General features: G+C 39.0%; 1 protein-coding gene across 7 annotated transcripts in view; it reads right to left on the bottom strand.

Moving 5' to 3' along the window:
* PCDH15 (protocadherin related 15) overlaps window positions 1-22,803 on the bottom strand; it is a 1,467,631-nt gene that overhangs the window by 1,128,243 nt on the left and 316,585 nt on the right. For 5 of the 7 annotated variants that reach the window (XM_075935032.1, XM_075935037.1, XM_075935034.1 and 2 more), the window contains one exon: window positions 15,534-15,611. The gene's annotated coding sequence lies outside the window, so the exon portion shown is untranslated. The remainder of the gene's footprint in view (window positions 1-15,533; window positions 15,612-22,803) is intronic. The other 2 variants (XM_075935036.1, XM_075935038.1) reach the window with 1 other exon arrangement.

The raw sequence follows: 22,803 nt of genomic DNA, 5'->3' as shown, positions 1-22,803 counted from the left end.
TCCTCTCGCCCATACCTGCAGTTCCCAAATGACAAGAGTGAGTAGTGGATTACTATTTAAATGAGAGATGAAATTTGACCATTTATATTAATGAATTCCCAGATAAGAGAGGTAACTCAATTAGAACTTAGAATAACATCCTTACCTAGGCCTTTTGCCTACAGGAAATATGTCTAATTGTAACTGCAAAGCCCTTCTTAAAGTTATGATGCCATATAACCCGTCAATAATCAATCATAATTTATAAAAGACTTTCTTCTAAAATGTGGCAGGTGGCTAAACAAACATTTCATGTCCATGGACCTAAGAATACATTTTTTATTGATAAAGAATATGTATAAAATATTAACCAAGCTGTCTGTGAAAGAATGAATCTGATTGAAATATAGTTCATTTGAATAAAAAACAAAATTAAAAATGGAAATGAATAACGCTAGTGTCTTATTAAAAAAAATCTACATCTACAAATAAATTCTTGTTTACCAGATGTAACAAAATAATTTAATAAACCACAACATATTCACATGTCTTTATTGCTATACTGAAGAATATCATTGCCTTACTTCCATCTAAATATTATGATAAAAAAGTTAATTTTAACAAAAAAAGTACTTGCTAATCAAATGATGGCTACTAAATAAAATGTATATATTTAGAAATATTTAATCAGGAAATAGAATTCATTTTTGGTACAAAAACAGACCCATATGCTCTTACAGGGAAAGATATAAGACTCTCCAATATACCGTATTTTCCGGAGTATAAGGCGACTGGGCGTATAAGACGACCCCCTAATTTTCTAGTTAAAACATAGGTTTTCGCTTATACTCGCTGTATAAGACTACCCCCCCTTAAGAGGCCAACCGGCAGCGCCCCAGCTGCTCTGCCCCAGGGTCCACAACAAAAGCCTGGTCTGCTGGGGGGGGGGGGGGCACTAGCTGCGCCCCTCCCCCCAGCAGACTAGGGGCACCGGGAGCAAAGCCGAAGTGGCGGTGGGGTGCCGCGCTTCTGAGGCTTTGCTCTGGCAAAGCCTCAGAGGCGCGGGACCGCGCTGCGGCTGCGGCTTTGCTCCCGGTGTCCCTGGTCTGCTGGAGATGGTCCCCAGCAGACCAGGGGCACTGGGAGCAAAGCCACAGCAGCGGCGGGGTGCCGCGCCTCTGAGGCTTTGCTCCCGGTGCCCCTGGTCTGCTGGGGACCGTCTCCAGCAGACCAGGGACACCGGGAGCAAAGCCTCTGAGGACGCCAGCAGCGGGACAGCCCCGGCGCGTCTGGGCTGTCCCGCTGCCGGCTTCCCCCAAGGCTTTGCAAAGCCACGGAGGGGCTCAGGCAGCAGGGCCCCTCCGCGGCTTTGCTCCGCGTCTTCCTGGCAGACCAGGGAGACGCGGAGCAGCTTTTCTCGCCCTAGAGTACACGGGCGGCGGGACCGCGAGGTCCCGCAGTCCATGTCCTCCGGGGAGAGAAAAGCCCCGTTCGTACCTGCAAGTCGGGGACTGCCTGTATGTTTATACCCGGCGTATAAGATGACCCTCTATTTTTGGGGGATGTATTTTAGTATAAAAAGTTGTCTTATACGCTGGAAAATATGGTACATACAAATCAGATGAAGTTAAAAGTGTGGTAAGCTTTACCGAATTTGTCTAACTTCACACTTTTGAAAAGTAGTGCTTGGAAGAACATTTACAGTGCTTTATGTTTCCTTTTTGAAATAGATTTTTCTGTGTAATGTATTGTAGAAAAGTTATCATATGTAAACATAAACATAAAAACAAAACTAAATGCCTCTATTTTTATTTATTTTTAATTTAAAATATGATGTAAATTGTGCAGGTAGAAAAAAATCTCATCTGGGATTGAATGAAATAAAACATGCTTTTATTATTGGCACAGAGAATCCAACTAAATATCACTATTTAATGTGTTGGGCATTAAATGTGTTCCTCAAATTGTCTATTTTAATTTGTAAATTAAAACAAGTTGATTTAACTTTACAACTACATTTACAGAGCCATACTGTGATGCTCTTAGTTGCAATTATCTCAGTGAGATTATTTAGACTGAAATGTATGATTCAGCATGAGTATGATTATCAGACGCTGTCCCTTAGTAACTAAGAAATGCACAGAGATACATGTTCAAGGGAATGATACGGAAGAGAAGAGAAGATCAGGAAAATAATGCCCCTAAACTATAGTTGTTACAGTCAAAAATTTAAATAGGCCCAAAATGCAAATTATGGACATGGATTTGTATGCTAAATATCTGCTAGAATGAGATTCAGGGTACTAAGAGCCAGCCAGTCATTCACCATCTTCCATCTTGTGTTCAGAAGTGAAGCAGAAAAAACAATCATGATGATTTTGGAAAGTGCAAAGCCTCCTCAACTCCCTAAATCCAGTGGGAGTTTTACTCAAGCAAGCACCACTGAGTTTGCCCCTTCTTAGATATATTTTCCATAATCCAGGTTTATAACTAGGGATGCAAATGGAGACAACCGAAGTAGTTAATGAAGCGGGGATTTAAATATCCCGCGCTCCATTAACATGATCTCGCCGGCGCGCTAGTTCGAATCACAGCTGATTCGAACCAGGAAGTGCGCGCCGGGACGCATTAGTTCGGACTAAAGCCCTTAGTCTGAACTAATGTTACTCCTCAAAAAATGTCAAAAAATGAGGAGTAACATTAGTTCGGACTAAGGGCTTTAGTCCGAACTAACGCGTCCCAGCGCGCACTTCCTGGTTCGAATCAGCTGTGATTCGAACTAGCGCGCCGGCAAGATCATGTTAATGGAGCGCGGGATATTTAAATCCCCGCTTCATTAACTACTTCGGTTGTCTCCATTTTCATCCCTAGTTCGAACTAGGGATGCAGTGTAGACGTACCCTGAGTGTTTGAGTGCATGTTTCTACTCTGTTTCTAGGGCATATGTGCCCACAGATTGCTAAATTCATTTCTACTACTTACCATGCTCTGTGCTACGTAGGGTCTTGTAAAATCAAGCTCGTATTTAGCAAAAGATGAATTATCTAATCACAGGCATTACAATCTTTTTATGCAATTTTGAAAGTATTTAATATACAGGTTGGACTTCTCTGGTCCTGCATCCTCAGGACATGACTGGTCCCAAATGAGTAAATTTGCCATACCAGAGAAGGGCCCTTTTCTACCAGCTCCCCATTGGGTTGCCAGCTGTCTGGTTTTTAACCCAACAGTCCAATATTTGAGCTTTCTGTTTGGGAAACAAATTGAAAAATATAAATATCTGGTATTTTCTAAATAAGATGTAATGTAGATTGTGATGTAATGTCAAGTGTGTCCAGTATTTTTGTTGAAACCATCTGGCAACCCTAGCTCTCCAGACCACCTTCCTTCCCCTTTGCCAGTCCCAGACATACCCCTGCCAGGCTTCCGGGATGCTATGGCCCCGGCAGCCCAGACTGGCCTGGCCCCACTACTGTGGCTGCTACATCTCTGGCCCCAGCCCCACTACCACAGCTGCCATGGCCCCTGCTGCACTATTAGGGCTCCTGCGTAAGTCTCTGCTCCAGCCCCACCAGGCTCCAAGCCATCAGCCCTCTTGCCACTGGGACTCCCAGCCAGGACTCCTAGGTCCAGGAACACCAGTAGTCCTCCCAGACCACTCCTGTTGCCGGAGCCTCAGTTTTGGGAGATCCAACCTGTACATCATTTTTATGTATTTGAGCTGGTGCTAGGCTTAATCAACTAAAGATCCATTTCCACAAATGGATTTGCTTTTAATTCAGAGAAGGGGAAAGAGAAATATGAATGTATAAATAAGTATTTCATTCTATATTACCAATTTGAACAGACAATACAATAGCTAAGCTTAACTTTTACACTATTTTACAAACTATTTTATTTAAATAAAAATATAGAAAACTCTGTCTTGCTAGTTCATAAGAAACAGAATCTTAGGGTACGTCTAGACTACAGCCTCTGGCGACAGAGGCATGTAGATTAGACTACCAGGCATAGGAAAATGAAGCGGCGATTTAAATAATCGCCGCTTCATTTACATTTACATGGCTGCCGCGCTGAGCTGATCAGCTGTTTGTCGGCTCAGCGCGGTAGTCTGGACATTCCGTGGTCGACATCAAAGGCATTTGTCAACCACCCAGGTATGCCTCATCCCAGGAGGCATACCTGGGTGGTCGACAAATGCCTTTGATGTCGACCGCGGAACTTATTTAAATCGCCGCTTCATTTTCCTATGCCTGGTAGTCTAATCTACATGCCTCTGTCACCAGAGGCATGTAATCTAGATGTACCCTTACATTCAGTCAGGACAAGACCATTAATTACTGAGCCCATTCGATTTTAACACTAACTTTGGACATTTAAAGAATCAGAATACCTATCATGTTGTCAAGTATGGGATAATCTGTTAATGAAATCTATCTTTAGATAATTTTTAAGTATTTAGTGTACACTAGACTGTATCGAAGAAACTGAAACAATGATTCAATCAATTATACATCATTTTTTAAAATAAATTCTGGATATGTTTTAAAAGCCACAGAAAATAAAATTGTGTGTGTGTGCGCGCGCGCGCTGCTTTAACCCAGATTAATGAGTGACTATAAGATATAGCCCGGGAAATCCTTTAATTTTTGGCTCTGATAGCCACAGAATATAGAATACACAACATACATGTCAAGCTTTTTGTCTAAATATGTAATACCAATTTAAATGTGAAGAGTAGCGCCCACTTTAGTCTTTCATTTAAGACCATATTGCATTTAATAATACCCAAATGACAAGTGTTTCAATTTACAGGTTAGAATAATTTGTACCTCAATAAATATACACACATTCAAAATTTCATATAGATTCTCAAAGCATAATTGCTAAAGCATGTGCAAAATATAGGCTTAAACCTACAACTGAGGAATATAAAAGGGAGTGATTCGTGCATGTAATTAGCAACTGCACTGGAAACACTGCATGGAGCAAAACATGGCAATACAAAGCAAACAAAACAAAGCAAACCCAGAATACTATTTATACATGTGGACACAAGTGTGAAGGGAAAAGCCATTTTCTCAAAAGATGTGGAAGGAAGTTTTGGGGTTTGGGTTTTTTTTAACTTGTTTGCATTTTCTATGGCATAGACTAGAGCCTGTGTTCAGACTCTGTCCATAGGAAGTCTGCGTCAACATTTATTGAAACATTTCTATGCCAGGTTTGCCACTCAACTAGTAAGATTATGAGCAGCAATTTGGCTGTTGTGGCTACATTTTCTGTTTCAACCACTTCTCCATTGAAGGATTAAGCCATGCATTAGCTAAAAAGAAAAATGCTAAAAGTAAAACAAAAAATACAGCAGTCAAGCTTTTGCCACACCTTACAGATGCTATCTTTAAAATTTATGAAGCAGTATATTAAGTTTTTATTAATCTCACATGAGAAGCTCTCTATATTAAACTGTTCATTTTATTTTATCAATAGTACTAAGTACTTTCAGTTTTGAAAACCCAAAAATCATTAGAACAGAATTTCTCTTAGAGAAGCAAATTGTTTCTGCATTTTATAGTCCCCGGCAAATTTACACTGAAAACATGCCATAGGCAAACAACTCAATTAGATGTAGGGATGATAAACAAGCCGTTGCTTTTGCTTATACTGACTCACCATTAAAAGAAACAGATAGCACTATCATCTAGATTAGGAAATCTAAGCATCCACATAAACCTGAAAAAAGAGATTAGGAAAATACAGTTGCAAAAATAGATTACAAGTAAGTAAAAATAAAATGTAACAGACTGGCACTGTTAGCTGCAACACTCAACCCCATCATAGCAGGTGTTGAACCTGCTGGTAAAGTGTTTTGCTGACTCAATGACATTACATCACTTGGTTATCATGGAGTTGTGAGTGGTTCTTGGAGATAAAAGGATTGTAAGTGCGGTTTTAGTATTCTTGAAGGAGAAAACTACCATAAAAAAATATTTAAGATGATTTTAGTTTTCTCTTTCTTAATAAATCAAACTACAGCAAAGGAATAGATTTATGCAGTAGAGATTGGCATTTGGGTACCACATTATTACAGGCATCTACTCACAGGGAAATAAGTATATGTTTAAATAATCTGAACTATCATAACCATTCTGGATTTTGTTGCTGCTTAACAAAATAGACAGGTTTGCAGTTTAATTTTGTATGAAGTTGACAATCAGGAACAAAAAGACAACCATTTCTTTCAATACTGTGATAATACTTTCACAAACTGCTAAATGTTGACAATACATTAGAGACCGAGGCCTGATCGGCACAAGAATCTTACATTGACTTTAGCTCTATACAGTCATTTTGTAAGTGATATGTCCACACTACTAAGCCTGTGGCATCAACCTTAAGGGCTGCAGAAGATTTTCCAAGGAGTAATGATATTCCTGACCTTGCATAATCAATTTTATGCTAGTGTAAATGCAGCATTACCGGAAAGTCGACGCCACTGGTCTCCAGGAAGCCTCCCACAGCTACCCCCTCTGACTGCTCTGAGCAGAACTTGCGTCTTGACTGCTTTCCCACTGAGCTCAAAAAGGCCCGGGAACAGTAGAAGGGCCAATCCCATGTAGTCAGGGTGGCAAGCCCGCTGCAAGCGAGCAGCACACTACGGTACATGTGCAGATAGCACCGACCAGGAGCTCTGCCTCTGAATAGTCTCAGGGCTATGCTCACAACTGCTTCTCAGACAACTCTCTCATTGTCTTCTGCCTTAAAATATACTTAGATAAACAGCCCCAACCAATCCATGCCCCAGCCACTGCATCTGCACTTAATCCACAGGGAAGCCTTTCTTCCTCTCTAAGTTAGTTCTTGCTCCAGGTGATCCAGTGCCTTGAGAGATGGCTTGTATTGTTTAGCTTTCTTACTCTGTAAAAGGAACTTAATTGCTTCTTCAAATTAGGCTGAGTGATGAGCATCTGGAAGGTCTGTGATTGCCTATAAATCAAATACACGCTTCTTTGCAGGCATTATCTCCTCCCAGCATAACACTGGTTAACATTTATCATGCTAGTTAAACAAATGCTCAGAAGCAATATAATCCTAGAGCCTAATTTGAGTAAAAAAGGGACATTAAAATCAATATGAGTTTAGATGGAATAAGATCTGGGTACAATCTTTGAGAGCTACCTCTTAGAGGCAATTTTTATCACTGCAGTGATGCAATACTAGAACAGTAAGAAAAAAACCAACAACCCTTAAGCCATTTTCTCTAGCATTCCAAAGGTATCTAAATACATTCAAATTACACATATTACTGAATATACAGTCTTTAGATCTTTCAAGCAACTTGATAGCCATTCAGAATGCAACTCTTGGCAAAGTCATCACCCTGGGACCTCTTCTTTGACCACAAATCACCTATCTTGAACAATCACAAGATCCTATTCACAGAGCTGTGTTCCTTGGTTCCTGCAGCAAACTCAGCTAGCCTCTTCAGCTGGCTGGGGAGCACACTCAGGTATGCTCTTGCTTGTCCCCTTCCACTCCCCCCAGCTGCCTCTCTGGCAGCCTGTTTCCCATGAGCCCCTTAGGTCTAGGGCTTGCTCAGTTGGCTTTAATTGCCCTTTTCAGCCAGGCTGTAGTGGCAGAGCTCTGGCTTAGCCAGCAGCTTGTCACACTACTTATATTACCTCCTAACGTGTCTATTACTAAGGTTTTCTTCACAGGTTTTTTCTTCATTATATACCAGATAAACCTCCCACCAAAAAATACCAATACTGTATTTCATTTTTACATTTGAGAATATCCTCTACTGACAAAAGTTCTGATTCTGCCTCACTTACTAATTTATTATTGCTGTCTGTTTTGAGCCTAGCATTTCTTTTTCAATGTTGTCACAAAAACATATTAGACAATTCACAATAATGATCAAAAGGTCAAAATGCTGGCAATTGCCAACCACAAGCATGTTCTTTCAAACTGTAAATATCATAAAGAAAATTAATAGTGGTTGCTTTCTGGGTATTATGCTAAATGTACTAACATAAAAGCTAAAATAAGCTTTCATACTAAGTATCCTTGTGCCCTCCAAATGAAAAGCAGGCATGCAATAGGTTTGTCTATTTACTTATCTGCACAGTAAACATATTTTATTTTAATGCCACCACTCTCAAAGTAGCTAATTATAGTGCAGCAATGTGGGTAGCACTTTTATGATGTAGATTGTAGTCTTATGTGAGGACCTTAACTTTTTCTGTGACTTCACAAAGAAATCATTAGTCTGATGTAGAATGCAAATAGTCAAAAGAAATAAAAGGATAAGGGAGACAAAAAACATGCCATGAAGAACTGAAAAATGCAACTAGCTTTAAACATAAAATAACATACTCTCATTTCATATAAATATGTATGTATAGAGAACAGTGCATCCAACAAATGAACATTTATTTCCCTTAAAAATCAACAGGAGTTCTGCATATGGCTTGACTTAAGGTGAGGCTTTGATGGTACTGACCATTAGGTGGAAGGACTTAAAAGAAAAAGTTGGGAAGAGATTGGTGTTGAGGTTTGATGACAGTGGAAAGAATGTGCATGGGCCTAGTGACTAGGACGAGATGGTGATACTTTAGCATTTTAGTGCAGTAGCTGGGCATTGTAACCTATACTGGAGGTTATTTAGACATGCAGCTGCAGTGTCTGCATTCCTGCAGTGGCCTATACAGACAACAAGACAAGGGAAGTATGCTGTAGATGTGATGGTTTGAAGAGGGAGAATCTGTTGTAGGGGACTTGGGCTCCTTGATCCTTCTGATGGCTTTCAGAAGAAGACATAAGAGTATAATTTTCACAAGGCATACACTGAGGTCTTAATGTCAGTTATTAGGTATCAGTTCCTTTGAGTGCAGAGGGAAAAGCTAAATCTGAATCCATATGTGATAGGTGACAGAGGCATAGTCACATGGCTTAATACACAAGGAATTCAGATACTATGGTCATGAGCTTATAATAAAAACCTATATAGACGCTTCACTATAAGCAACTCAGGGCAATATCTGCTGTCAGAGTTATAATTATGTGTGATCTTATTGAAAATGGGGTCACCAACTTTGAATTTTGTTTGGTTGATACTGCCTGACTGCCACATCTGAGTCCAGCTGGGTCTATGATGCAGAATGGAATAAGAAAGGGCAGGTTGGAATGGGACCATGTTTTTGAATTGAATTTCAGATATAATGTCTCCCATGCCAATGACAGATGTATCCATGTCAGTGCATCCATCTGGTATGAGCGTCTGAGGATGGGATACAAATGGTTTAATGATTGCATAAAAGCAGCAAGGAAGCCTTTGTTGAGGCAATCAGGTCCCTTGATGTACTAGCACACAGAGGTCAATATTGATTCATGGTTCTAATGTCTGTAGCTGGCAAGTTTCCTCTCCCATTCAGAATATTTTGGATGCTTTGAAAACTGCAAGATTGTCCTAAATCTTTTGTGAGTTACTTCACACAATTGGTCATACTCTGGATCTAATATTTTTTCATGGATATTTCTCATAGAAGTGGGATAGATGGCAGTCACCTTCTTCGTTTAGACAAATTTCTTCAACTTGAAGTTAATACAAGCTGTTATTCCATTGTCAGTAGCTGAGGGACAAGACTTTCCTAATGATTTTAGTAAAATAATGTTCTTCAGCTGCTAGATCACTTTAGTGATGGATTTGGTTGACTTATATAGCTAACTTTTGCCCTTCCCCAACAGATCTGCTCCCTGAAGGACAAGGCTAGGTGATTTCATTGTTGGCGGAAATGATCAATGTTTTCCTATTGAAGAGTGTTTGACTGTTCTAGGGGAAACTTATGCTCAGTCTGGTTTAGGAAATCATTGCTTCAGGCTCTCATGCTGGCAAATGGCATCTGGTTCACAGACTGTCAGCTTGATCAAGACAAACCTAACTTAGACAGAGACATAGATATATCCGTGTTTTGTAAAATCTAAGCCTGGATGAGGACAAGCTTAATTTAGGCAAATCTGAAACACTATTTGGGTATGTCTACACTACGCATTATTTCAAAATTTCTAATTTTGAAATAATTAGAAATAACACATCTACACACAAAATGCATTTCAAAATAGCATTTTTCTTTTTCGAAATAGTGTGTCCACACTGAGTGGATGTTAAATTGCATTTAAGGCTGGTTGGAACCAGTTCCAGCAGGGAATCAGGTCAGAAGTTACCTTGTGGTCAGGGAGGCCAGCAGGGCATCTTGGGAAGGGCTGGAGGCCCCCTATTTCAAAATAAGCATCTACACAGTGCTTATTTCAAAATACCAATTTCAAAATAAGCCCTCCGTTATTTCGAATTAATTTAGAAAGAACGGAATGGCTGTGTATACGCTAGGAAAGTTATTTCGAAATAACTTTGCTGTGTAGACATACCCTTTGTGAACAGGGGAACAACCTGAAGAATTGCAGTCCTACAACTCTAAATTACAGAAACATGCCTACTATATGTGATTCAGGTTGGCAGCTTTGGAGATTAATTTGATTCTGAGGTGATTTGGAAATATAAACAGCTGCTCTGGCAGAATGACATTTTCATCTATACTTGGCCAGAAGAGTGTGGTACTTCATTTTCAAAATGGATCTAATATTACCATATTCTACATCCTTCTTACCACAAAATAAAATTCTTAATAGACATACATATGGGGACTACTTTGAAAATCAAGCTAATGAAGACTTGTAATAAACACCATAATGTGGCTGCCCACCTGACCATTGAATAGCTCACATAATATCATTACTTTAAGAATTGCACTCCCGTTGTGGTCAGTCCTGCAATGCTGGTCTTCACCTATGAAGAGTCTGGTTATTTGAGGGACTGGCTCTCTTCCACTCTCAGTTAAAAGAGCAGAAGCACTCGAGTCTACATGGAAAAGAAGTAGGCAATATGTTCTTTGTATTGAATTTTGATACTATAATTGGCCTCCCTCTGTTTTACCAGAGGTTGCAAAATCCAGCTTCTCACAGGCCACCATGCAGGTTGAATGTGTATTGGTCAAGATACTGAAAGACAAGGATCCTGGGAATTTATGGTACTGTACAGTAGGATATTTCTTGGTCAGAAAGTATATTAGCTGGAGAATTTATAATTGAAAAATGGAAGGGAGCAAAGATAAAGCCTTACAGATTACATATTCATATAATCTAGATCAGAGGAGACAAATTCTGGCCAATCAGCTGGATCTGGTCCACAGAGTTAGTTCCTAGTGGGCTCCCACCTCCACATTTACCTGCACCTCTGCTGGTATCAGAGGATACTGGCAAATTGTTAGCTCCAAATTGTCATTTGTGGCTAATGCAAGTGGCAGAAAGTGATGTACCGGTCCATAACACTTCCCACCACTAGCATTGGCTATGAATGGCAAGAGCTGTGATCGTCCAATATCTACAGAGACACAAGTAAATGTATAGGCGGTGGCCTGCGAGGGACTAACTCTGTGGGCTGCCAGTTTTTTATTGTCCAATCCCGATCTAAATGCGTTCTTCACTGTTCATTGGACTATAAAGCATGAGATTTTGTACTTTGAGAATCACATACCTAAAATAAAATAAAAATACTTTATAGAATATTTTAGGTACTCCAGCTTTACTATGTAACGTGTTACACAATAAAATTTGTATCTTAATATTATGTATATGTATATAACCAACAGCAGATTATATGGTTACAGAACTGAAAGGAATACTAAGAGGATATGTGTTTTGAGTTTTATTTAATAGAAATAGTGACCTAAAATCAAATAGATTCCCAGACATTTGTAAAATCTGATTACTAGAACAATGAATCTGACTCTTGCTAGGAACAAAGCTCTTAGTTGAAAAGTTATGGTTTTAAAAAGGTAGAGATTTTGCTGCATGACAATAATGTAAAAATAAAGACGAGGTCAGTTTCCTGAAGCTCAGAAAATATTCTTTATAAACGACAGTGGTTTTTAATTCTTTTAGTTTTCCAGTGTAGCTTTTAAAAAGAAAGGCTTGTTTAAAACATCATAATAACAATGTTTAATGGGCTGACAGCAATCTGTGTTAATGGAGTCTACATTGGAATGAGTTTCTCCATCCCAATGTTGTCGGCTTGGAAATAGCTAATGTCTGTTTTCTCTAACTTCTTATTGTTAGCTTTAGAAAAATAAGGCCTAAGACTTACTACATATCACATTATTTCAATCTAAAGATAACAAGCATTTTGGTGAACACTGATGTTATCATACCTGAAACTAATAGCAGCTGAAAACATAAACAAAATCATCCCTTTTCTAATAATGCATTTCATGCCCTGCTACATCGTTAACAAAATAAAGTAATAATTTTGTGGCTGACATGATCATCTCTGTTGAATATTTGTGTTGACCTATTGTAGTGACTATAATAAAAAACTCTAAAGACAGAAATTTCAGATTTAAACAAGTGTTATAGTAATATTACACCAGAGAATATACTATAGAGTGTTACAAGTGGTATAATTAAGAATCTAAGACCCATTTCATTGTTTCCCCCCTTCTTCCAATTTAAAATGATCCTTATTTTCAACCATATTAGTCTTCTGCAATGTTCAATCTTTCCAAAGTAAGGATGTTAAGAGCAAGTATGGGACTAATTGTGCAGTTAATACAATTTGTATGGATTGCATGATTAGTCAATAAGGGGCCCCACTGAGGCTCTGCAGTTTACATGTAGCAGGAGCTGGGTATGCAGAGCCACAGCTGGGGTAGGTCCCAGACCCAGCTCCTGTTGGGTTCCAGACCACTGCATCTCTATGTCCCCTGCCCCTCCCCCTTTTACCACAGAGATAGTGTTGTGGGGAACCAGCATTTAAGCCAGCTCCTCCAAGCACTGGCTTCTGCAACTCCCCTTGCTGCCTCTGATACAGAGGGAACAGGGGGGAGGAGAAGCGAGTAGTTGAGTAGTGACTCAACTACCTGATAAACCTAGGCATTGCATAGTCAACTACTCAACTAGTCACTTACATCCCTATCCCAAAAGTGATTTTCTGTCTGTTTTTAAAGCTGAAAGCAAGAGGGAAAAGGTTCTAGTAAAATTACTATAGCCAAATGTCAACAGATGTAAATAAATGTCGAATTTAGCATTAATGTATTGCTGCTGATGATAAGTGCCTTGGTTTGCAGAGGTCTTCAGTGAGTGATGCCAGTAGATACAACCTTTCAATGCCCCTACCCCGGAACCCAACTCTCCACAAAACAACCACCACCATAACAGCAAAGCAAGCATAAGCATATTGTGTCATTTTTACGTATGTGTTCGCACACAGTTTTAAGTTCCTATTTCAGGTACCCAGGTAGAAAACTTCAGTATCAACTTCTTGATTGCTTAACTTTTTGTGATATTTTTAAATGTGCAGCTTTAAATGTTGCATTAAAATTGACTTTTAAAAATTTGGAGCACATTGATACAGCTGTAGCTATGTCAGTTTAAAAATAATTGTGAATTCTGCCGCTGCCTGAATCTTTTCACTTATTTATTTCGTGCTGGAGATCATATATGATATCAAAGTATGCAATTACCTTAAGCTTGCTCATTTAAATTATATAATGGCATTCAAGTTTATTCTGAAGGAACTTTCCTCCAAAATTAAGACAGGAGGGCCAAGTAACATCATTATATCCCCACATATACAGGAGAGATCTATAATCTCAGAAAACAATTATTTCGCTGTAAAGTTACGCCTTTTGACAAAAGGAGTTTGTCAACGTTCAGGCTTATGTGTTATTTCCAGAGCATCAGCACCTCTAGGCATTGGCAGTTCATAATCCTGACACCTCTTGGTTTGCTACATCAGTTATAAATATAAAAATATTGCTTCAAGCATGTTTTTCACTCCAAATTAAGCACTGGTTGTTTCCATTAGGAAAAATGAATGATGGAACCTGATGTGTCTATGATGCAATGGTGCATATTTACAAAGAACATCCTATGTCTTATTTCCCTAAACATAGTAGGAATACAAAGAGTTTCCTCATTCAAGACTCCAAGCCCTTTTTACCAGCCAGCACTCTAATCTAAAAGCTCTTTTAACTTTTTCTTCAGGTCAAACTTCAAGTATTTCCATGTCTGTCCATTACCTTCTCTGTCTGTTTCTTTGGTGTTTCTGGCTGCATGTCCTTCTCTCTCATCCAACCCCAAGGAATACCCCGCTCTATGCATTTTGCTTCCAAAGAAAGCCCTTTACCCACACAGCTCAACTCCTGACTGACCTTACCTGTGTCTTGCATTTTGATTGTTTCAGGGTGTGTCTACACACCGTAGCTTGAAATAAGATATGCAATTTGAGCTACACAAATTGCATATCTTATTTCGATGCTATTTCAAAATAACTTATTTTTTCATTTGGTGCTCTCTATACAGTGCCAGATTTCAAAATAAACTGCTATTCTGAAACATCCCTTACTCCTCATAGAATGAGGTTTATAAGGATGTTGGAATAATGAGCCCAAAATAATGGGCTTGCTGTGAAGATGTGGGATAGCTATTTTGTGATACTCCAGTATCCCTAAATAGCACTGCAGTGTAGATGTAGCCTCAGAGATCTTACTCCAAAAGCTGCTTAATTGTTACCTTCATTTAGAGGACAAGAAAGTAAGTTTAAACAAGGTTTCAGCCAGTCTGCAGCAAAATAATAATTTTTCAGTTTAAATTTCATACAGAACTTTTCATACTAAAGATTCATACAGACCCTTAAAACTTTTTAGCAGCCATCTTCATCCATTAAACCTTTGACATTGCTCTCTTCATAAATGTACTTCCTATACAGTAATTTCTCACTTGACTAAAGTTTAATTTCGGTACACTTAAGTAACTGTACGGATATGTTTTTACAAGTTTACAATAGCAACAAGTCAGTAATTTGTTTTTCTTAACTTTGAAAATTTCTTCCAGCATTGTTTCTACTACTTATGTTACAGTAAGACAACATCTGTCAAAGTTTCATCTAAGCATCCTCATTTTGTTTCCCCAAACATCTTACCACTGCCATTGCTTCTGTAATCACAGAATACGTCTTAGTTTAGAAACAACAAATAGAACAAGATTGATTTTCATCCAAAAATGTCAGACTTCTTCCTATAATGCTCAACTATGTTTTTCTGTAACAGCAAAGTTCAGAAAGAGCTATCGACCTGATAGATCTTTGACACATCATGATAGATGTGATGGGTCAACTACTGTACTGCAAAAATGTCCTCCAACAGAATAAGGCAATGAATTAAGAATATCTCTAAACTGGATAGTAGAATTGCTTGTTATACATGAGTAAGAGAAAAACAACTGGCATTTCACATCTCTGGAGACAGTCTCCTGCTTTTATAAAATCGTATGCTAGCACTTCTTTGATCCTGGATAATACTTGTTACCATTTAGATCAATTATACATGTGCAACAATAATCTAAAGTCAATATTTATAAGAAGCTAAAATCCATCCTGAGATAATTATATGTATAAGGAAAAACAAACATTCTATAATAACAAAAAAATAGGTTATACTTACCCAATTGTCTAGTCTTTTTGTCAGCTAGCCAAATGACATCTGCTTCAAGTGTGTTTGGTGAATTATATTCCCATCTTCCTAGAAGACAGTGTTATTGATTAATACGACATCAAGGTCTTTACCTCAAGTGCATAGTGTGGATGCATTTCATTTTCTTTCAGAACATTGCCATGCTGGAGATAAATTATAGCATGTTTGGAAAAGTAAATCTTGCATTCATAAATCAGAGCATTTCATAAGGAGCATTGGTTTGATTTACAACTAATGTCTCACAGTGTATGCTATCATCTACACTTCAGGTAGCAGCCTTTACTTCCACAATAGAGAAAAATACTCTCATGTGCATATTTTCTTGTGGTATTTGACCAAAGAACTAACAAAGCAAGCACAAAGTCAATTCAAACATGACACTTTAAAATACATTTTACTATGCTAACATGAGACACATTTAACGTTTACTGTATGTATGCACCAGAAAACTAAAAAATGCTGTATGAATAGATGGATTGTTACTTTTGAGTATGTATGATTTCAAAAATACACCAATGTATCACGATGTCACATTTCAAATTTCCTTACACTCACAAGCATTGGAGCTATATTTAAAGTCCTAGAGATACTATCTGAAATGAAAACTCTCTCTCACACACATACACTCTGAAACTGAAGCAAGTGGAAGCCAAAGTATCATAATTCTGAAAGCTGTTATTAAATTATATAAGAATCCCTATGGCTAAAGAATACCCACTTTTCAATGAAAGATAAAAGACGTTACTTTGCTTTCATTCAACAATTTTCTAAGGCTGCTGTTGTACAAAATAAAAATTATATAGCAAGAAAGTATTGCAGTATTAAGATATAGAACTTCTGTTGAAATAAAGTAGCTCTGTTTTTAAATAGGTAATATAGAATCGGAGTTTAAAATTAAGAATAGGTATTGGACACAAAAATGTACTATAATTAAACATTTATGGACAAAGATGAAAAGTTATAGAAACTAGAAAGGTCAAAGCCCTCTTACTTTGTGAAGATGTGTGCATCTACCATACATACAAGAATACATTCTTATTTATATTCATAAATTTGCACATTGCATTTTATAGTATACTCTTAAAATGTACACAGTCATCTTGCAGATTCTAATGCATGCAACACTGGACATTTCCTGTGATAAAGCTTTTTTCCTGTTCTAAAAGAAGAGCTAATACTATTCTGTATATAGACACAGAAAATATAGTCACACCAGTAAAATACAACCTATCAATCATTATGTTATCTTTATGATCCTGCTGATATTACAAGGGACATACTCAGCTTAGAAACTAATTAGCAGAAGTGTCTGTGCACCAACATTACACTCATTAACATTAAAAATGTGCTATTTCTGAGGTCTCTTTAGTGCAGACCAAACTGAAAAAATCTAAACTGAAAGCTAGTTTGCTTTGCTGCACAACACTGCTTTCAAAGGAGAAATCAGAGAAAAACATATCAATACCTATGAATAACTGCTACACTCCTTGGAATTATAAAATAGACAGTCCTGTAGACTTCAGTTGGAATCATCATCATCTATTTAGTAGTGCTACTGAGATAACCAAATAATGTTTTACATTCATACAGCAAATGTTCTACCTCCTCTAAATCTTCACTAATAAACTGGGGTGCATTTGACTAAGATGGGCCTCTCTCCATGCTTTGTGGCTTTTTGTATTATCCATAGCAACATTAGCAACAGTTGAAAAATGTAGTTCAACACATTCTTGAAAGAGACATTTCAAATACCAAACAACGAAAATCAATTCCCATCAGGTTTTAACCATATCCCAGTTTTAAAAAAATACTCATACTAGAACCAAGGTTTCAATGAATATAATTACACTTCTTAAAAAGGCAGGGGTGACTTCTATATAGATACATTTTTGTGCTAACAAATTAGAGTGTAAAGGAGGAATGGGTACTTTAACTAGCTTGAGAACTATCATGGTGCACATTAGAAGCTGTAAGAAACCAGTCATAGAAGCAATTTATATTGTAACTAGGCATTGCCCGTTTGGGTACATTTAGAGAGCTTCATTATTTGAAACAATTCTTCATTGTATATTTAGTGAAAAAATACACAAATCGATCACAAAATTGGGATAATTATAAGTTATATAGAAATTTTTAAGTGAATCTATTTAAAAGTGTCTTTTCTACTAGAGGATAATTTTCTAGTGTTGTAACATACTGTAGCTTTTTTGAATGGCAATATGATTTCTTGGCTGTGATCAGCAAAGAAATAATGGTCCTATTTCCTCGACTGACTGAGTCTGTGTGGATAGGAGGTGACACTACTCTGCCAGAAGAGGTGGCATGAGGATGCACCATCCTCTTCAAAGATAAGACAAAGGAACATGCAATAGACTCATGAAACCATCCAAAAGGGAGGGAGACAAGAGGCGATATTAATCAGCTGCCTAATGGTCATGGTTAGGGATGCAGACAGTTCCCTTTGTCCAATTTAAAGCGTCACTGCCAGGAAAAAAACATGCTTCAAAATGTTCCTTTGAAAAGAAGAGAATCAACTTGGGAATTTCTGTAAAGTCTAGGTAGTTGTGAGGAAAGAGGCTGAATTCCTATGTATTTGATAGCAAGCTTTCTGGCTGAAAGATATCCCTAGTATTTCAGGTTGGAAACAGTATTTGAAATCTCTCCACCTCAAGTTTCTGAAAAGAAAACCAAGATGCAATTTAGATTAGTGATGGAATTTTGAAGAGAGATGCAAATATACTAGATACGATATCCAGGGAATGGAAACTGTGATCTCTGAATCCTAAGGACAACAGGCACGGACGTGCCATTTGCCACTGTCAACGTTGGAAGAAACTACATATGATTCAGAACTAAAGCCCCAAAACAAGCAGAGCTAGCAGTCCATCCTACCATAATAGTTATAAGACAATCAGGACAGCTCCCTGGTAAAGGAGCACGTGAATTGCCCTCTTTAATTGCCCATGACATCCTCATTACCTGCATTGCCACCTGAAAAACAAAAAGATTGTCCTCCAACTGCACAACAGCAGGCAGAACTGGTATTTCCTGGTAAAGGACTAGTGTTCATAATACTCCATAGCTCATACTGTGTTAGACAAGCACAAAACAAAGACTACTTCATCTTTGGGCCATTACATTCCCATCTCCAAAACTAAAATCCAGTATTTGTTCCCTTTCCTTGAAATCAACATCACCTCAATTTGATCTACTCCAGCTTAAAGGGTGAAAGGCTAAGGGCTAGATCAGGAGTGGGCAATAATTTTTGACCAGGGGCCACTTCAGAAATTTTTAGAAGGGGCAGGGCCTGAGGCAGAAAGGGTAGGACCAGGACACTTCCATTCTTCCCCTCCCACAGACCCTGATTAGTCTGGGTGGGGAGGGAGCATGCAAAGTCTTTGCCCTCCCCAGAGAGAACTGTCAGCTATTCCAAACAACTGGAGGCTCCCTCTAGTCACCCATGCCCCTGTCAGTGGGAAGAGACTGCACGTGCTCTCCCCCCTGCTTCCCTCAGGTCAATCAGGGCCTGGGGAGGAGGAGCACAGGAAGTCTCTCACTCCCTTTCTGCACCCTGCAAGGGAGCACTGCACTTAGGCTGCATCTAGATTGGCATGATTTTCCAGAAATGCTTTCAATGGAAAAGTTTTCCATTAAAAGCATTTTCGGAACCGAGCGTCTAGATTGGCATGGACACTTTTCCGCAAAAGCACTTTTTGCGGAAAAGCGTCCGTGCCAATCTAGATGCGCTTTTTCGCAAAAAAGCCCCGATCACCATTTTCGCGATTGGGGCTTTTTTGTGGACAACAAATCTGAGCTGTGTACACTGGTCTTTTTGTGCAAAAGCCTTGAGCAAAAGGGACTTTTGCCTGAACGGGAGCAGAATAGTATTTCCGCAAGAAGCACTGATTTCTTACAGTAGGAAGTCAGTGCTTTTGAGGAAATTCAAGCGGCCAGTGTAGACAGCTGGCAAGATTTTCTGGAAAAGCGGCTGATTTTCCAGAAAAACTGGCCAGTCTAGACACAGCCTTAGAGTCAACCTCCAGCTGAGCAGGGCCTGGGGGCGGGGGAGGAGAGGTGCGCAAAGTCTCCTCCTGCCCTGCCAAGATCATGCAGCACTTCCTTGCAGAGCGGGGGTTTTGGGAGGAGTCTTTGTACCCTTCTGGGCTGGAACAACTTGCTTGGTGGGCCGGATCTGGGCTGCAGAGGCCCTTTTGCCCACGCCTGGGCTAGATGAACCTTTGCTCTGACCCAGTTTAGCTGTTCTTATGTTCTTACTGTATAATGTTTCTACTGGGCGAGGAGTGGAAGATTCGAAAGAAAAAAAACCTTTCTTCTTTTGCAAAAGTTTCAGGTGGTATGCCATATCAATACAAATGTTATCGAAACTAATAAAAAGGCCACATCACATTACGTTATGGTTTGATGCAACAAAATTTGTGGTTTCTCATCTATTCTAAACCTTTTCATCAATATTTACAACAACTAATAGCATGCAGCAATTGCTCCAAAAGACTATGGTTCATGTACTGAGACTGTAATCTAGTATGGGCAGGCACAATTTTTCCATTATCCATATACACAATCTCCACAACAATGGGGTCCCAATCCCTGAGAAAAATTTTTAGGGTCTATAATATTTCAGGTTGTTCTTAAGGATGATGTGAATATATGGTAGTGCACATATACATTCTGTATCATTTCTATCTGGTCACAAGCCCTCCAACTCGGTAACATATACTAAATGTATAAATAAACTATTTGTAAATATAGAGTTCTTATAGTGAGAATGTTAACACTTTGCACATGGAGGATCTCAGCTATATAATTTGAATAATAATGGGCCTGATCTTTGAATATATACAGGTGCTGAGGAAGAGAGTTGAAGGCTGAGATTTTCAAAAGAGCCTAATGTAGCTCCCAGTGAATTGCATCAGCACATCGTACAAGTACTTTTGATAAAGCAGAATTTTTGTTTCCACAATGAAAATAAGCTAAAATATAGTAAATATAACATCAGCAAACCAAACAAAATAATTCTGGGCTGTGTTTCTTTGCTCTATAGTTGTCTAACAGTTAAGATATTAAACTTTTTAGCATGACATTTTGAGTAAGCAAACTACATGTAGTATAGTATCAATTCTATTAACTGGTGCTTCAAGCAAATGTAAAATTGCTAGCAAATGAGAGTGATACGGATACATTCCTTTTGCAGTATGAGTCAGCATGTAATTTCTCGTGCTGCTCTGTGATGGATAGCAGTGATCAGAATCCAAATTCTCTGCCAATAAAACTGATAACAGATGCAGTTCAGTTCTATATTAGCAAGAGAACCATTCCCCATTACTGCATAGAAGAAAAAGTTGTTCTAAGCAAAAGCCCAGGAAAACTGATCTACAACATTTTTTATTCGTCTTCTAGACTAAAACAATTACATTTTCCCCTTCTTCACTATTTTTTCTTGAATGCAGGAGGTAACACAGCTTATATTGCTTGTCTTCCTACATTTATCGGGCATCTGAAGTATAGTCTTTGGTACTACAGTACATTGCTTGATCTGCAACAATCATTACTACAATAGAAGCTGATGGGAAAAATCAGATTTCTGATATTCTCTGAGTATTTTGCGAGTATATGGATTACTCTTCCATGTTATTTTATTATGAGCACATTTCATTCCCCTATACTGCCTATCTTATAAGACTATAGAGTTGAAGCACAAAGATAATGATGAATATCAAGAATGACCTTTGGGACTCTCATCTGGCACAAGTACATTGTTGAACAAATATTTGAAGGAAAGATCATTTAAACAATTAAGATTCTCAAGTGTCATTCAGACATTTTATGTATGCACAAAGCCACGCACTATTAGTTCACACTATGACAATTGCTCACCTTTAAGCTACCCAATGATGTATAGGAAGCTACATAATTTATTCTTTTTTAAATTTAATATACTGCAATTTCTATTATCTCCTTGTTAGATTCTGCTGAATCAAGTTGGTTTGATCAAAAACCCTTTTGCATATAAAGTCCCATTCTACATTGAATTAAGGAAGCTGTAAAATGTGTCCCATGCTGCACAGTTGTAGATAAGCTCTTGTGACATTACTGTTTACTTTTCACTGTAATCAAATCTGATTACTTATCAGGAAATGAAATTATAGTATTTCTAAAAACAATAAAATTGCATACAATGTGATAGCTTAGTAAAGAATGGTCAAAAGGTGTGATTAGTTACACCCGTAGATAGTAAGAGAAAAATTTAAATGGGAAATACAAATGAGGAGAAGAGTAAAATGGACTGATAGAAAGCCTCCCTGCTTGCCTTGCCCCTGAATACTGCTCACAGCAGTTGCCTGCAGGGGCCATGTGCTTCTGTGAGTGCTTAGAGCCCAGGAGGATGCAGGGGGAAGAGGCTTCATCAACTGCCCCTGCTCCCGGCACAATCTCACAGCTTCCATTGGCTGGTTTCTGGCCAATGGGAGCTGCCTGTTTGCAGGACATGAAGTGCGCAAAGTACCCCACCCCCAGGGCTCCCATAGTTCATAAAGCACATGGCCCTTGCAACCCATGCAAAAGGCAGGGAACCTGGCTGAAGGACATCCTGGGTTGCTGTCCGGGAGTCACCCAGGTAAGAGCCTCCTGGCTAGTGCCTGCCTCTGGCACCTCCTTTCCCCAACCTTCTGCCCCCATTCCTACCAGTTCTTTCCAGTTTCATTCCCATTCATAACCCAAACCCTCTGCACCCAGGCTCCTTCCCAGACCCTGCACCCTAATCCCCTCCCCTGTCACAAACCAAATCCCTTCACCGCCCCCCCGAACTCCTACCCCAGATTCCAACCCCCTTTCAGACCCTGCACTCCTTGCAGACTCCAGGCTCCAGCTGCTGCTTCAGTAGAAGTGGTGGTAGCCAGGTGCCCCAGACCCCTTTGAATCGCCAGGCCCTAGAGTAACTAGTCCCTTTGTCCCCACCCTCATTGGCAGGCCCAAGGAGGATGAACTAGTTTTATGAGCTCCGAAACTCTTTGCCCTACTGACACCCACCACCATTAGGCTCAGAAACTCCCATGTCCCACTTAAATTACTTGTTGCTGGAGCTGAAGAAGTTGAAGTTCAATAATCCACCACTGTGGGGGCTAGAAATGCCCTCAATGAGCTTCAAAGAATCCAGTATTTCATGTTCTATATTTCTCCCCCTGCTCCTGGTTGGACTCAGCAGTCTCCAGTGTCAGCCAGA

The sequence above is a fragment of the Pelodiscus sinensis genome, chromosome 8, assembly GCF_049634645.1.
Source record: "Pelodiscus sinensis isolate JC-2024 chromosome 8, ASM4963464v1, whole genome shotgun sequence".
NCBI lineage: Eukaryota > Metazoa > Chordata > Testudines > Trionychidae > Pelodiscus > Pelodiscus sinensis.
The sequence above is the reverse complement of the archived record's forward strand: the minus strand, read 5'-3'. Positions and strand labels throughout refer to the sequence as shown.